The sequence below is a fragment of the Malurus melanocephalus genome, unplaced genomic scaffold (assembly GCF_030028575.1).
Source record: "Malurus melanocephalus ecotype Western Australia unplaced genomic scaffold, MMel_1.1 scaffold_37, whole genome shotgun sequence".
Classification (NCBI taxonomy): Eukaryota; Metazoa; Chordata; class Aves; order Passeriformes; family Maluridae; genus Malurus; species Malurus melanocephalus.
This window is the reverse complement of record NW_026623269.1, coordinates 681555-698874: the sequence shown is the minus strand read 5'-3', so window position 1 is coordinate 698874 and position 17320 is coordinate 681555. Positions and strand designations below refer to the sequence as shown.

At 37.4% G+C, this 17320-nt stretch overlaps 1 long non-coding RNA gene across 1 annotated transcript in view; it reads left to right on the top strand.

The window, feature by feature from the left end:
* The window catches only part of LOC130572527 (uncharacterized), a 59098-nt gene that overhangs the window by 38531 nt on the left and 3247 nt on the right, over positions 1-17320 (top strand). The window lies entirely within an intron of this gene.

Below are 17320 nucleotides of genomic sequence, written 5' to 3'. Positions count from 1 at the left end.
TCCTGCTAGGAGTGGTGGAGCACTTTAAACAAGTTTCACTTACACGGCCTTTTTTCTCCTCCTTTGAAATATGTTCTAAAAAAARCTTCTTAACAATTAGCATATTGTACACATTTTGCAAGGTTTTTAAAGATCAGGAACTGTTTCTGGAAATACCCACTCCAATTTGGCAAATAATTAGAGCATACATTACACCAAGGTGTATTAAATGTTTGGCATCATTGAGGGTACAGAAGCATGTACTTAGGCAGAGTTAAGTTCAATAAGCAAAATGAATTTGGATATAATTTAAAATGGGGGCAAAAAAGAAAAAAGGAGACAGAAGGAAAGGACAAGTCTAAACGGCAGAAAACATTACAACAGACAAGTGGAAACAAATGAGATATTATAGCTGGGGTGCAGTCACAGGACTATGCGTAACTCTGTTACAGCTGAACACCAAGAGCTGCTGGTGAAACTATTTCTGTGTGTGACTTTAGTAAAAGTATAAAGAAGCATATTCAAAAGCCAAYGAGCACAAAGAAAACATAGTGATGACTATTGACAATAGAGAATTCTGTACTGAATGTGTGAACGGGACGCGAGTGAGGCAAAATACAAGCAGCCCCCCTTTGCCTGGGATCTTTGCCGTGACACAAGGCAAGCAATCTAAACAGAAAATCTGTCTGTGCTAGGAGGGGAAGACACAAAACACCACAAAAACAAACTGCTTTCCTCATGGAAGAATGGTAACTTTGGGCAACATTTGGCACCACAAGTTCAAAGGGCTATTTCATCTATGTTTTAAGTACAGACCCAGAGATTTTACAGTACTGCTGTCTCCATGCTATTGTTTTTTTTGTGCCATTAATGGCATTTAAATTATAGACCTGATGCAGCAATGTAGTCAAAACACCACATCACCTGATGAGACACTGTATTATAATGTCAGTGTTTCACTGTGCTTTCATATACTGTRCTTCTCTTCAATCTCCCTTTTTTTCTGTCAAAGAATAGATACAAGAGACAAGTCTATCTTTAGCTCCRTGAAAATTTCTTACTCAGGCAGCTGCAATACCTCATTCATCAYACATCCAAGTCTCCTGTTTACAGCAATGAAATTTTCAGACATACAAATAGTATGGATGCAGATAAAAAAAAATCATGGAGAATTTAAAATGAAAATACAGGATATGATTAGGGAGTCAGGGAACTWTTAGRTATTTTTTGTTTTKATTTTCAGTAAAATACTGCATGTTTACTGRAACACTGTTTCCCAGAAGCAAATATTTACTGACCTTTACATACAGTCATTCACAATGACAAATACTGATTAAATAACTTTTCTTTGACAACATGTTAGAAAATATTGAAATTTCTAAACAATTAACATGRCTAAATCATGAAACTAGAAATGTTTCTTTTTCTAAATTCTGATACTAAAAAAGCTAAACTAATCATACCAAGTCACTAAAGAGCTAGGTACCAAATTCTCAATTTTAGCCAGTATTTTAAACTTTCTTTCCATCTCAAAAGCCTCAAGCAAGCTGTTTCAAAGTCACAAAACTCCTGGGGGGTGTCTGAAGAGAGATCTGCTCCTATAAGCTGATCTGCTGCTTGTAGCCCTCAAACACCCAACTCCACCTAAGATTTATATAGGGAACAATCTTAAAGATTCCATGATTTCCTACTTTCTGCACATGCAATTGATCAACTCAAGCACTCAGACCCTCAAAGTATTTACATTAAGGAAAAGAATTCACAGTATTAAATTAATCAGCTAAATCTATTCTGTATTGGCTTATTTCTAATGCCATATGCAAAACAGCAGTGACTTTTGCTTATTAAAGTCATAGGTCTCAATTCAGAAAAGTTAARCATCAGGAATCCATGAAAACCTTCATGCATGTTTTAAACTTTCCAAGAATAACCAGGGCAACYAGAACACTTTAACAGTTCAACTAAACTTTTAAAATTGTTTCCACTGAGCAGGGGCAGACAAAAATCAGCCTACAATTTTCTTTTGAAATCTTGAATTTATTTTACTTTTTTTTCTAAATGAAAAAAGCTTTTCATATCTTAGTGACATAACTTCATTTCTTTGTTTTGCCCTCCAGTGCAGTGTGATCTCCTCCCACACTCCATTTTCAATTCATTCAAAGTTGCAATGATTTGGCATTGAGGAGTATGGAAGTGTAACAAAACTCCACCCAGCTTTTCACTCATCCCTTCTCACAAGTCAAACCTCAGCAAAAGGCCAACAAACCATAGGCATTGCAGAAAGTCATGCATATATAGGAAGATCTCAAATGTTGGGGTTTTTTTTCAGTGTCAATAGTCAAAATTATATATTTATTATCCCTGACCTTAAGAACAGAAAGCTCAGTATCATTCAGATACAGAAGTTCTTGTCAAAGAGCTGACAAACTTTTAAAATTAAATCTATATTAAAGTCTTATGCTTCTGAACTACCTCTGCCAATAGAAGTGCCTCTGATGCAGTTCCATCAAAACTTCTGCAGAAAAAACCAGCCACACTTATTTAATCATTTCCTTGCGCAGTCAAGTAGGAAGCATCCATATTCAGGGACATATTATGGGACTAAAGGGGACACATGGAGGTASAAATTCCAACCCCCCTCCACACTTTTCACTGCTCCCTATCATTCAAATGAATAAGGTTGCAGAGAAACTTGCTGCAGGGCTACCATATCTATAATTTTTAAATGCTCTTACAGATTTCATGATATGAAAACCCAATAAATATGACAAAAATTTATGCTACCACACTAGAAAGAGTTTGCATATCAGTTCAATAATTAATTACTTTTATAATCAGATGATTTGCCATAGACACTCTCTGGAGTGAACATGAATTAGCATAATCTGTGATCTGTTTTGCTGAGCTCATCCAGACACTTCTTTTTAAGTTGCAGGTTTGGACACTCATTTTTAATCACATACCTCACACATGAAACATTATTCRTTTTCATTATTGAGTACCTATGTTTGATTTGAAGAAACAGGGAGAGAATACTTGAAGAGTAAAGAAACCAAAACCAACTCCGAAAGCAGAAAGACTTCCCCAACCCATATGAACATCTATGCCTGCATTCTGGTCTTGAAAAAATAACTCTGATGTAGAAAAAGCTTTCTCATCAGGATTTTCCCAAACATGAGAAAAGCAGGAAACTATGTAAATACAGAATGATGAAAGTGCCAAACCTAAATAGAATCACAAGTGAAAATCCATGACAAGTTTAACAAGAAATTATATAAATAGTGCAATGAATTCTCTTCAGTTTATAATTATCAACTAGTTGTAAGCCACAGACACATAACCCCTTGCAATGCAATTGCCCAGCTGCCGCAGTTCAGAACATAAAGAGCTCCCAAAACTATTATTTCCCTTTCGYAGTGCATTTTTGCAACATGTTTTTTAGAGTCCAGCTGGAAGCATGCTTCTGTTGCCAGCTAGTATTCCCCTTTAGGCTCTTCCTCCCTCATGAAAGGAAAATGCAGAACAGTGGTACAATGTTGGGAGAAGAAGCAGGAAAGGGGACAAATGCAATCTGAAGCAGCAGCTCTACCAGACCTGTGTATGAAGCAGCATCGTTTTACTCATAATAACTCTTCAAATGCACCTCATCATAAGCTATTACACACCACACCTCTCACAAGAATAGGCATGTTTTCCACTTTTCTGTGCTCTCATTTTACATAAGCAACCTTTGTTCTCCTCATCTCAAAGTAACGAATGAAAAATCAAACAAAAGTCAGYGGGATTCATACTATAGCACATTTTTACAAGTAGTTTTTCCAAGTATCCCCAAAAGGCATGTAGAGAAGAGTAACCAAATTAATTTCAATTACCTGATCTTCTGAATAATAAACAACAACAAAAAATCAGCATAAAGTTTCAGTAATAAAGCAGTCAAACATGGGTTAGGAGATTCAAAACTCAATTAACTTTTTCTAAAGCCAATTTAAAAGGAAAATATCTTCTTAGGAAAACCCCACCTGAAAAGGAAAGTATTCCTTATTAGACCATCTTGAGTTAGCACACCTAGAGTGAAAGAAAACTGCTTAGCACAGTTCAATGTCAAATTTGCAAATATGAAAGGCTAAAACTCTTACACTGAAGGTAAGCATTCAAAAAGAAAGTTATCARAGGAGAAAAACTGCCTTAAAAGTTTTAGGTTGCTTCAACTAGTAATTCTCCCTATTAATAGTCTTTAAACAAGAAATTTCTCTTAGAGCCATTTCCCAACACTTTATCTCCAGAAAAGAGCTCAAAGATATAACAAGCCTTCTGTTTTTGTCTGGGCCATCCAACTGCTTTTGTTGACAGAGTAATAAATCCTACAGTTCGCTACATATGAATATTTTTTTTTTATCTTTTCAGGTTTAACTTTCAACGTAATACTTAGCAAAAGCTAATTTGTATTCTAAAAATCCTTTTCAGMGACTCAAATTCATACGCTAACTTTTTCAATATCGAAGTCATATGCATAAATACCAAGTTCATACATTTATATTTCTTGAATTAGCAGTTGAAGCTAAGCCCTTTGATAATGGAAACAGACTTTAAGGCTCTGATTTACCTTTCTAAACTTCTTTCTGGAAAACTGTGGAGCGGTAGAAAACACATTGTGCATAGAGATTTCTTGGCTGTRTAGTGTCACACATCACCCAGGAGCTGTCACTTCAGCAGAAGGAGCAATATCAACTTAGACCTATGAGGRAAGCAGCAGAGAATATATTAGCCTTTTCGTTAAGGACAAGAGGAGTCAACCATAACCCACAATCATTGCCTCCATTTCCTAATTAGAGGGCAGAGGGGAAGAGTCCTGAAAATAGGTTAGAGCAACCAAAGGTCTGAACTTACAGTTTAGTTAAATGCTGCAGTTATCTTCTAAGCATCTACACCCAAAATATACATAGAGATTTATATCTAGGCAATACATAGAGCTGCCTAAAGAACTGCTCACATAAAAAGACTCTCAGAAATCTGCAGACGTTGAAGATACTCCTCCAAAATTATATGGGGAAATAATGAGAGCCACAGGCCTAGAACTGCAACCTTTAAACTTYGGGTTTAATGTTGCTGGCCTTACAACAATGTGGCCAGAAACTCTCTCCTGGAATTTGGCCCTGAAAACATTTCTCTGCCAAATTACAAAGGARCAGGCACTTGTACTGCCTCTCCCTCAAGAAACAGCTTATCCACCCAGGGCATAGACCTTGAATTTGAAACCTAAACCCACCCCCAGCTATAATGAGATATTGTGATTGAGAGAAGTTCTCAAATGTTTCCTCAAGAAGCAAAAAGCAACCAGAGATGCAATTAGGAATAGAGAATACGCCTGGTTATAGCTTRGCAGTCAAGACACCATCTTCCCTTGTGTTTAGGCTTTGCCCTAATGCCTGCTCAGAGGAGCACCAAGCAGAGGGCAAGGGAACTGCACACACTGTCAGCCTGCTGAGCAAGACACGCTAAAGTGCGGCCACTGGGGCTCTTCTGCAGAGGGGGCCTCAGCACCAGCCCAGCCCAAGCAACAGAGAACTCATCTGGCAGATATTGTGGTGGGCCAGTGGCTTTGGGTTCCTCTRTGGTGAGACAAGCACTGAATGGGGTGTGTTGAGAATTCAGGTTTTGAATTTTTGGTGCAACATGCTAATTAAACACCTTAACCCAGCTGTGGAACACATTTCTCAAAAATACTGCAGCTTAATCAGTCTTACACTAGACTAATTTTGTAATGATTGTTTTAAATGCCTATTAAAAACTAACCCATATTTTAAATGAAAAATTAATTMTATTCCTTCTTATACAAAGAAATGACTCTTAGTATTTTTGGAAAGGTCCCTGGATTCCATAAAAACAGGAAATTCCATSAAGATATATTTACAATTATGAACAGATTTGTCTGCTCATTTACTGTSAGCATTACTTTATCCAAGTTTAGTTTTAATATGACACCATTTTAATTCTCAGTATGGTAACTCTGCACAAACATCAWCTGGGTGGTGAAAGTTGGGGGCAGCTGAAATGCTTTATAGGTACTCTGCTGGTTGGTGCTCTGTGCACATGCAAGGCAGTGTGATACTGGTGCTTAGACTTGATTGGAGGCAGATCAGTTTAAAACAGAGGAAACTCTAAATTCACAGAGCTAACGTTTTGGCAAGTGGAGAACTAAATGACAAATATCACATTAGCTGAGCATAAAAGCATTCCATGTAATATAAGATAYCTTGCCACCCTTTGGGACCATAGACCAGTTTAACTCCTTAASCACGCAGGATGGCAAGGCATTTGTTACATAATAGCAACTTCGCATGGCATTTTTACATCCTGCCATCCTTTCACTGAAGAATGGAAGATTAGACTTCTACAGACTCTGAGAGACAGGGAGTGGAGCCAGCAGCAATATTTAGCACAGAGTGACTGATTTCTGGCACCATCTAGCTTCTCTGCAACAGGAATCTGGCAGCCTGGCAGGTTCTTTTCAAAGACACTGATTGAATAGTTGATACTAGTGCTATACAAAAGCTCAAGACAGCACAAGAAAGAATAAGAAATAACGTAGTTGTGGGGCTTAGGACCTACTCTTTTCTTTTTTTTTTTCTTTTCTTCCTAATAAAGACTGTGAGTTAAAAATCCTGGGCAGAATACCAAAGCCAAGAGAATGCAGATTCCCTTCATCATTCCATTTCTGACTATGCAAATCTGCCAGATACCCGTATTATATATGAAAGTATTAGACACAAAGAAACCATAATGTAAGCAAGACTATTAATTGTTCATTTTCATGAGACATGGTATAATCTGAAAAGAACAGATTTGTTTTGACCAGTGAAACTATTCCCACTCAAGAACTGCAAAACTCCAAGTCTTCATAACTAGAAAGATAGTGAATTTATACTCATTCACTTCACTTAAGGGGTTTTGAACTCTAGAAACTTCAATCCATCACCACAAATTCTGTRTGGAGAATGGCTGACCATTTGAGAAAAGCAGCCATATTTTGTGCTGAATGTCTAAATTCATCAGCTGATAAGATGTATAGCCTTTTGATGCTTGTGCACACTAAAATTTTGCACAAATGTATTTAGTTGTCAGTATGAGGACATATTTACAGACTTGCATGTTGGGAAACCAGAAAGGAAGACAAATAAGGTTGGTTTACATCCTTAGTAGAAGAGGAAATGGCAGAGAAAAAGGAGGGGGGAAAAAAAAGTCTTTCTGTACTATACCAGACAAGCACAGTCTCTCCAATTTGGAATCTTTTCCAATTCCCACAGTGAAACTTTCTTTCCATTTGCCTGAAATCACCTGTAGTGTGCTTTAGGAGCTAATCCCTACACATTTGCTTTACTTGGCATAGGCCCAATAAAAGCAAGGATTCTCAAACGCGTGACAAACCAAACCCACTTTCTCACTTCGTCTTTTCAACTGCATGTGACCACAGCTACTGAAAATAGAAAATTAGCTGCATTTACACACACAAGTAATAYATGGGAGTCTCCCAGATGGAAAAAATGGAACATAGTTACATGCTTTTTCCTATAAGGCACTTTTAAGTTATATTTCTCTCACTCAGAATCTTAACATATTCCATCTGTACAGGCAGTTTCTCTGTAAAGAGGGCTAGGWCTCTTCTGCTCTTGATTCATTCATGATCAGCTCAGGTTTTGTGATATCAGCCAACAACTTCAGTGTAAATGCAAGAGAAGCATAGCATCTATGCGTTTTTATGGTTAAAAGGTTTTTCTTTCAATAGTCTTACATTCTCTTGTCCATAATTTTGACTGTACAAAACCAAGAAGGACCATGTATTTTCCATGACATAGGAACATGTGATGACTGGAAATTACTAAGTCAGTATTTGTTGTGACATGAATAAGCGTATCCAAGTGGGAAGGAATTTCAAGATCTAGATCTAAGTAAGAACTCAGATGAACCCAATCTGAACCACAGGCARAAGTCTAAACCAAAGTTTGAAACTAGTCTCAAATCAGCACCCATTATTTGAAGATGCTTTACATTTATTGAGCAGTTACAGATCAAACTGAACGAACAAGCAAAGCAAAATGAGGTAATGGGAGCAAAGCAGAAAATGTGTTCATAAAGGGGAAAGGAAAATTGAGACATCTGYCATTAACATCTAACTTGGATGTCTCTGAACAGTTTTATTTTCAGTTGTATGTTATTTGACTRTAATTATTATAAAGTGTGAGTTTTTACATCTCAGAATATTCTGAGTTAGAAGGGACCCACAAGGATCAGTCCAACCCAAGTGAACACCCATAGTGGATTGAACCAATGACCCTGGCGTTAGCACCATGCTCTCATCATTTCTAGAACTAAAGCATCTCAGGCTATTGCAGAATGTTCACCTKAAAGATACATTGCAAAGAATCTCACGGATTTCTATGATATTCTTACACTCTGATTTCAATATTCAGTGATGCACAAAAAAAAAAGCAATGGGATTTTTAGCAGAAATTCCTCTGAGTGTCAAGGAAAGAGAGTTTTTTTAATCCCTTGATCCTTTTGAAATCCTCTGCATGCAATTTCAAGGTAACATATCATTTAAAAAAAAACTAGCAGGCAATTTTCTGGAAAGTAAGATTTCCTGATATGCATGTGTGCAAACCTTTGTCTGTTGCATTCTCACGTACCAATCAAATAAGTTGCAAACTTGGCGAGGGAGAAGTCTAACCCATAGCTACCAGAATGTACTGAGTTTATGAAAATATTTTCAGAAGACACATACTATGCAAGTAATCAAATATAATCATAACAAGCTGAATGAGGTTCTGATCCTGACATTTAGTTACCCAAAACAGGCAGTTAAGTATTGGAAAGAAGGCAAGGAACAGAGGAGACAGTAGAGGCATTATAGGAACCTTTATATTTTATATTCAGGAGAAGTTTGTAATAAGCAGCCYACTCCCTTTTTGCACTGAATAATTCCCAGCATTTCCATAGCACATCTCAGATACACATATCAAAGACAATTTTCTAATCTTGCAAATGTGGTTGGAGAGAAGAAAGAGGAGATCAAAAAATACAAATAAACTCCCCTCTCCCCCTTGCCCYCACTTTACTGGCCAATACTTCTCTTTTTTATCCAATACTTGAGGAATTCACTGGCTCCACAATAGAGTGAGAAAACTGAAAGGACATAACTTATTTGTATGTGCATTCTTTCATGTTTTTATTTTTTAATTTTAAATTGATTTWATATGCATATTCCTCTAATAATAGGCCAAATTGCAGTTCTAGGCAAAAAAGTGTCCAGAATTTGTTACTTTTATTGCCTTAATAAATTAATTGTGTATTGGACAAGAATCTAGGTCTCAGAAACCATMGGTCTTCAATTCCTCCCAGTTTTTGCCTAAGAAGTATGGTGACCCACTAAGTATTTGAGCCGTTTGTTCTCTTTCCTCGCCTCGCTGTGTTTTGCATTAGATTAGCAGTGCTGTAAACACCACGTGACAATAATACTATGGTCATATGCCAGATGCTCAAGACAGGACCCTCATGTGCCAAGCAAAAAAGATCCACATTTCACAACAAGAAAATTAAGTTTCAGAAACATGAGACTGGTTATATCCTTTCTTAGGCCATATTCTATTCTTCCTTCCATCCTATTCATTAACTTATTTCTTCCTCAGTCTTGTACTCCATCTCCCAAGCTTTCAGTGACAGTATTTGGRACCTTAAACCAGTCTCAGTCAATAGGATGAGGTCAGCCTTTAGATCCATGGGACGAGAAAGATCAGAACACATTCATCCAAAGTCCAAGTGCAGTGCCCTATTCAGACAGCTATGCTGCCTGCTAGTTATCGGGGGGAATTGAAAACAAAAGTTATATTAAAAGACAGCAGGATCATTATTTCTCCTTTCTGCCCCACCTCCTCAAGTGCCTGAGGTCATTTTCCACAACAAAAATGAAAGCCCTTCTTGAAAGTGTTTTTGTGCWAAACAGCAGTGGTTAATTTCTTGCAACTAATTAGTTATTCAAGYGAAAGTATAATGATCCTCCAACATGATTGAAAGTGCTTCAACAGAGTTTCCTGCTAACAGCATACTTCTAGAAAAGATGCAATAAATCAGCAGGGTTATAGAGATATTTAAACAAAAGCAGGTCTTTGACAGGAACCCATTAAAGATATAGCCATGTAATATTTATGCACCTAGCTGACTCGWGCTTTTAACCCAGCACTTTTAGCTGCAGCTTTTTAGCACCTGGGTTGTGTTCAGTAAGAATAAAATTCACCCTATCTGCTAAGAGCCAGCATAATGTCTCTGCTTTAGGTGTTCAGAGTATAGAGTTACCATACTTAAAGGATGGAACTTCCCACCAAATGGAATTTCAGCTATTTCTAAATAAAAATACAAAGAGAACACCTTTGAGCAGCACAGAAAATTTAATCTATGAGCCTCAAGCTCCCTGATTACCTTTAGCAAGAAAAGGGGCAGGTACTGACACAAGAACAGTTTATAAATCCAGGAAGGTATTGATGCAGAAACAAAACTCCCCAGAATAGACAATATCAACCATGATTGTTCAGATTATGATTTGTAGATTAGGAGTGGTTACTGAGATGGTAATAGGCAATTTCTTAAGACTTTTAGAGAAAGTGCTGACTGCATAAAATGCCATCCACTTACTCTTGAACCTACTAATTCCTTACAGGTTTTGTATTTAAATGTATTGGCTGCTGCAGAAAAGGAAGATCATGAGGTGTAAAAATGCATTTTGATGTTTGAGGCTTCTAGGTGGTACAGATGTACTGATCTGTTAAACATCCAAAACAAAGACACATTTACCTTTMTTTTTTTCACCTTAAACTCTCTGCATATGTGCTTGCAGGTATTTTTAAGCCACRCATAAATGCATGTAAAGCAAAGAGAATGGCAACGAAGTAAACGAGTGAATGGGATGAGGGAAAGCACGTACATCCAAACAAGTGGCAATTATTAAAACAATCCCCCATTCAGTCTTCCCACGGTTTTAAAAGACAGAATTAGGATTCACAAGCCAATTTCAGTTGAGGACTCAAATATGATTTCCTGGCCTATCCTTCCTTGCTGCAGAAAATGGCTGCAAAAAGGGAAACCTCGCTGCTGTGGGACTAGAAAAAGGAGACTTCAGGAAGAGATACAGGGACTGCAGTTTACGTGGGCCTCTGGGAGGTGGGGATTGAAGGACACAGAAAAGGAGACCAGACATCACTCCCCCTTACCAGTAAAAACAACTTTGCCCTCACCATAGGTTTTTGGGCCAATGACCACTTTCAACTCACACCTTCTGTTGGAAAAATAAATTAGGGGTCCAACTTTATTTTGTCAATAGAAAGTTTAAAGTGGTCACTGGAGCACAAAGAGCTTTTCAAAGGGCAGCTGAGCTCAACAAGGACAAGGAGGAGGATGTTGAGGAAGCCACAAAAACACCGGCAGATTACAAAGCATTAAAGGGCACACCGTTTTTCAATRATAAAGATAAGGCCTTTATTACAGTTGTGGTAATTTGTATCTGTGGTGGGCTGTTTTTGTTAAGGATAGTATGTATTACTTAAAAATACCTTTGCCAGAGCAGGAAACAAGTATTTCGTGTGTGTTGGTCTTGATAAAAAAGATCCACCAGAAAACAGTAAACTAACTGGGCATTCACTCCCTGAGTACATGGGATTATTCTTCGCATTTGTGCTGTAAATCATTGGATCCTGTACAAGTAATTGTACTGCAATGGGTTTTGCTATGCTAAATATTTAAGCTGTGTGCCCAGTCCTTCAAAGTCTGAGCTTATTCTGTGTTCAGAGCTTTTTAGAGTTGAGTCAATAGCATATTTGTTTTGAATGGCTGTTCCTAGATAACAGTAACAAAAATCCAAAACTTGTTTACATCATTTAACATGCCTAAAAGCTTAGTTTGAGACATTAGAAAAACCACACTGTTGTGGCAAGCAGAAAAATGCAATTCTTTAGAATAGTCTCTACTAGTGAAAAGAAGTTACACCATCAAAAAGCAAAAAGAACATTTTGCCAGCTCTGGACCAAGAACTGTTTTGTTTTAAACTCAAGCAATGGCTAGCATAAAAAGACTTCAAGGAATTCCCTCTTTTCCATGAGGACAGTGATGAGCCTTTCTACTGCCCCAGACTTCATATTGTGGTCATTGCAAGGATCTTGTGGGTCCTAAACAGTAGCCCTTATTTATTAGRGCGCACAAAATATGTGAAAGAGTCAAAAGAAAGCCAATCAGGCACTGCCATCAGTCATATAAAAGCTGTTCCCATCTGAGCAGTACCWTCAGCTCTAACAGGCAGATGTTACATCAGCAGTGTAGCAAATGCTCCTCTRCTATTTTATTGACTTGTATTGCTGTCTTGAGATTTCACCAGCATTTACACACAGACACTCATGGAGTGTTCTACACATTTTTTAAATGGCATTTGTGGTCTAAATTCTGTATAGCATGGTGACCCTTTTGGGAACTAAGATGAGCATAATCTCTCATCTATTTCAAATTACACATGAAAAGTACATKAGCAACAAACAGATTTGCATAGAGAAATTTCACAATAAAAAAAAAATGCAGAAATACTGAAATACCATTACAGCAAAGGAAATAATTCAACCAGGCAATGATTTACCATCCTCACATTTTCAGAATCACTGTTCAAACTGAATGCCTTTAGCTAGAATCCACTGCAGCATGAGAGACACAAAAACAAACTCTTTCATATCTCTAMGCTACCTTGAGAGATCCTGATACCTAATCTGGAAGCAGACAGAACTCAAAAAGGTGCCTCTTTTCCAGTGAAGACGTGACTTCCCCTCCAAGGGCCTGGGGCACTGTGCCTCAAATGCTAATAGCTTGAGTTGTGTGCAATAGCCCTATATTGTTTATATAGCACTTCACATGTTCAAAGCACTATGAGATATCAGCCATCACTACACTTTTATGAGGCTGTAAGTATTACCCACTAAACATCAGGGTTCAAATGACTTGCCCTTGATCAAAAGAAACTTTGTGCAGCAGGACCATAATTATTTGAATTTGGTAATTCTCGCAGACCATTCCTATGGCAACACAGAACGAAGAGGGGGATGGGATATTAAACCCAGTTGCTATTACACTCTGCTCTGGCAGCAAGATACAGACACATGGAGGATCTCTTAAGCAAAGCTACACTCAGCACATCTTGTAGAAACTTCTAGAAAGCTATTTAAAAAATCAGGAGCAAAAATTAAGCAAAAGCTTTTGAAAGCCCATGTAAGCATGTTTTTCTAAATGTCACTATTTCACATAGTCACTGCGAAGAACGTAAAAGACAACATTCAAATCATACTGAAGTATTCCAGAAATCCTAAAATGGGGTTCAGAATTCATTCTGAAGCAGTTTGGGAGTTTTTAAACCAAAGCAATCAGTCCATGTTCTGCAGGAAAAGGGYTATAGCAGCCTATTGACCTATAGCTGACTACAGTAGGACTCAACTTTTACAAATATAGAACATTTTTGCTCCACATTTTTATACATACCTTCTTCCTATGAAATTTCAATTATGATGACATTTACATCTCTAGCCTCAAAGTTATCAACTCCCTGTTCCCATAAAAAAGAACTCAAACACAAAGGATATGTTGAAAAAAACCCAGTATATCCACAGTACATGACAACCAAATAAAGGCTTGACATAAATGCTAAACAAAACATCCTGAAGATTCATCTCTTTACAGGTGAAATCACTTTATCCAAAAATCTTAACATTGAGCTTAAGAAAACTCATGCAGTGCCGATCCTATCTGACAACATYGTCTCTTTCCCACCTCTCTCATTTTAACTTGTACACAGCCTTGGKTTTTGCACACACCATATGTTTTCAGAGCACAGCTTCACAGTTAGTGGCCTTAGAACCTTGCTGCAGAATCACATGGGAAACAGATCGTGCCACTAAGACAAAAATGCCGATCACTACACTCARTCCAGATTCATCAAATAAGTAAAGGATGCCTGTTTAAAGCTACCAGAGGAAGGGGGAGGGAAAGAAATTCTCTTCAAAGGCAGCAATGAGTGCAGAGAATTACTAACAGAGCCTTTTATGTTTTAGCCAGGTTGATCTCATTGCTATTAATATTTACCCTCTCTCTTACTACTTTCACTAGGCATTTTTCAGGTACAGGCCATACAGATCTAACTCTATGCCAGGCTGTGCTTGCAATTTCTACTGTTTTGACTACCATTGCCTCAAAAGCTAAATTACAAAAATATTTGCTAAAATATTGAAGTACAGCATCCATAGGTGAACATTACTTCATGGGTATTAATGTAAGAACCAGTTACCATACTCCATCTACTGATCTAAAGAACAGATGTTTGCGTATGATTTATGGACACTGAAATATGTGCATATCTTCCATAAATAGTAATGTGTTCCAGTAACAGAGTGGAGAATTGTAATCCAAAAGACTAGGAGAATGCAGGCAATATTAGAATTTATTTACCAATTACTTGGCTTTAAATGAAAAGAAAAGCTTATAGAGCCAGGGCCTGAATCCTGTATGTTGGAAAAGCTCTTAGAATTTCAAATAAGGCTAACAACATGAAGTAATAAATTGCAGTCAGGCACAATAGGTAAGATATAAGGGTATGTTTAGAACATAAGTGCAATTATGATTTATTAAATAAGAGTAACAATTTGTATTGATTGAGATACAATAAATCGAAGGCAGTAAGCAAAAAGCCAATATTACCGTGGGTATTTTCACATTAAATTTGGACTTGGAAATTTCTTTAACATCAAGATTTAACAAAATACTAATCAGGTAAAATTCTAATGGTCAAAGCACAGTTTTAAGCTCTGCAATTAAATTATTTCTGGAAGTGCAATCAAATATTTGATTGAACTAATATCATTGCTGCTCCTCACATTTGTCTGTTCCTAAATTAGCTTGGCTAATCAGTATACCACCTCATAGTCTGTTATAAACATATAATACTAGCTAATAGCTTTCATTTCAAGAGCAAAGTCAAGTTTTGGACAGCACACTTCCACAAAAACTTAGTCAAAGCCTACAAACACATGAAGCAGCATATTTAGGAGATTTCATGGTTTCTGAGCCAGCACAACTCTGATAAGATTCAGTGAACCTCAGATCGCTCTGTGATGGCTATGCATGTCAAACGAGTTTTGATTTCATTTAAAAACCAGTTCTGTGGATAATATTGCACCTCAAAGTGTTTTCTGKTTTTCCACCCTCTTATTCTATGAGCAAGAACCAGGAATGTACAAAAAAGCAGTCTTGTAGAATACAGAATTTAAACAAGGCAATCACAGTTTTTTGCTCCTGTCTCAGGCTGGCATACACTAGTGCTTCAAGATGTTATGCAGCTGCTGCTTCTCCCCAGAGATGGCTGCACTCCAGTAAATGGTGAAATACTCCCTCAAACATTTTTTTTTTCCACTGGAGGTTAACAAAGATGTTTCCATATGTCTAAGGCAACATGAAAACATGGTGACTGTCTAGTTGGATTTCTTGAAAGACATTAGCCTTAGATTTAGTGCGTCAGTAATTAGGAGCTGATGCTACACTGCRACACACAGCAGAAACAACTGCAGTTAGTGACTGTAGAATACAGTCAGAGTCTTAGATTACAGTGATGGTTATWTGATTCCATTCTTGCAGTTCCTAAGACCACAGAAGACACAAATATTTKTCATTTTGTCCTTTTGATAGCTGCACAGATTTTTAACTTCCAGCATATAATTAAAAGTAATCTAAGAACAAATTGAATTTGTAATAAGTACAGGCAACTGATTTAATTCCTTTCACTAAAAGCACAGCAGTGTCAATACTTACTGAGATTTAGTATGGCTGCTGATTTATTGAAAGTAAAATGTCAATACAACATGAAAATTTGTCATTTTAGAAAGGTTTAATAAAAAGGATGAACATAACAAAAAAAATTAAAATATAAGACCCAATAACTGATCATTCTAATTCACTTTTTTCCAGATGAGCATCCAGGTGTCAGCTGGTGTAAACGCAGATGCCACTGACGTCAATGGAGCTGTGTCAGTTTACTCTAGCTGAGAATCTGATCCCAAGTGTGCTGCTGCCATTTTTAGATGCTACCACTGGAATTCACTTTTGCAAGACAATTTAAAAAATACATCCACACTTTAAATTTCTTCCTGTCCCCAAGTGTATAACTGGAAGTCAGTTGACAGACTGTGGGAGAGGGCAATCGGGAGGTGGAAGTAGCCAACAACTGTGTCCGTGAGATAACTTTGCAGTATCAGTATGAACACTGTTCTGTTGTCTTCGTTTTATACAAACGAATATTTGGCTTCAAAAAGTTTTAACTCCACCTTCCACTAACAAACAATTCCATGTCAGCAAAAGAAAAATGATGCTGTAAACCATGTGRAGCATCTATCTTACAAAACTGTTAACATAGTATTTTAACCAGTATACAATCTGGATAGATGTTTTGATGCACCATTAGAAACAGTACCTCAAGCTCTAAGAGCCCCAAGGCTGAGTTCTGTGTTATCACCCAAGTATTTGTTCCTAAACAATCTCCCTGCTGTACCAGAAGCATGACTGGTAACAGTTCTCAGGCAGCTGTTTGAAGCAGACTATCTGGCTGACATCTTTGATATATCATGTAGCATTTGTTGGGGGGAGAGATGAGGAGGAGCAGAAATGGCAGAGCAATAAGCAGGGCAGAGGAGTACTTGACAGCTCCACCATTTCTAAGAGGGGAGCTTTTTCTTCTGTTTTATGTAAGGCAGTTGTTAACATGAGTGCATTGTATCACAGTTGCTAGTATTAACCAGGACAATAAAGTTGGAATGTTGGTATTTTGATTCAACATACCAAGGTCAAAATGGAAAAGGTAACTAATTAGAACTGAAGATGCAGTTCACATAGTATTGAAGTAATTGTCTATTTGTGCAGCACAACAACCATATCTTCAATTTAGGTCAGGCCATCAAGAGGAGGAAAAGGACTGAAGACTGAAGATGAGATGCTCTACTTCACACAGTTGCCCTCTGGAAGGACTTGCCAAGGCAGTCACTTAAATTAAGTACAGGTCATCAGACAAGATATCTAATCTATTCCTAAGACAGGCAGCTCTAGCAGTCCAAATCCCTATGGCCTTTGCAGCGACACGATGAACTACTTCCTCATGTACCTCTGTCAATTCACGTTAGGTCCCAGTTTTTTTAAAGCGATATCTCATGTACATCATGACYCTATTGCTCATAGCAAGGAAAGTGCTTTGGTTTATTTATGACCTACTAACCTTAAAAAAAAA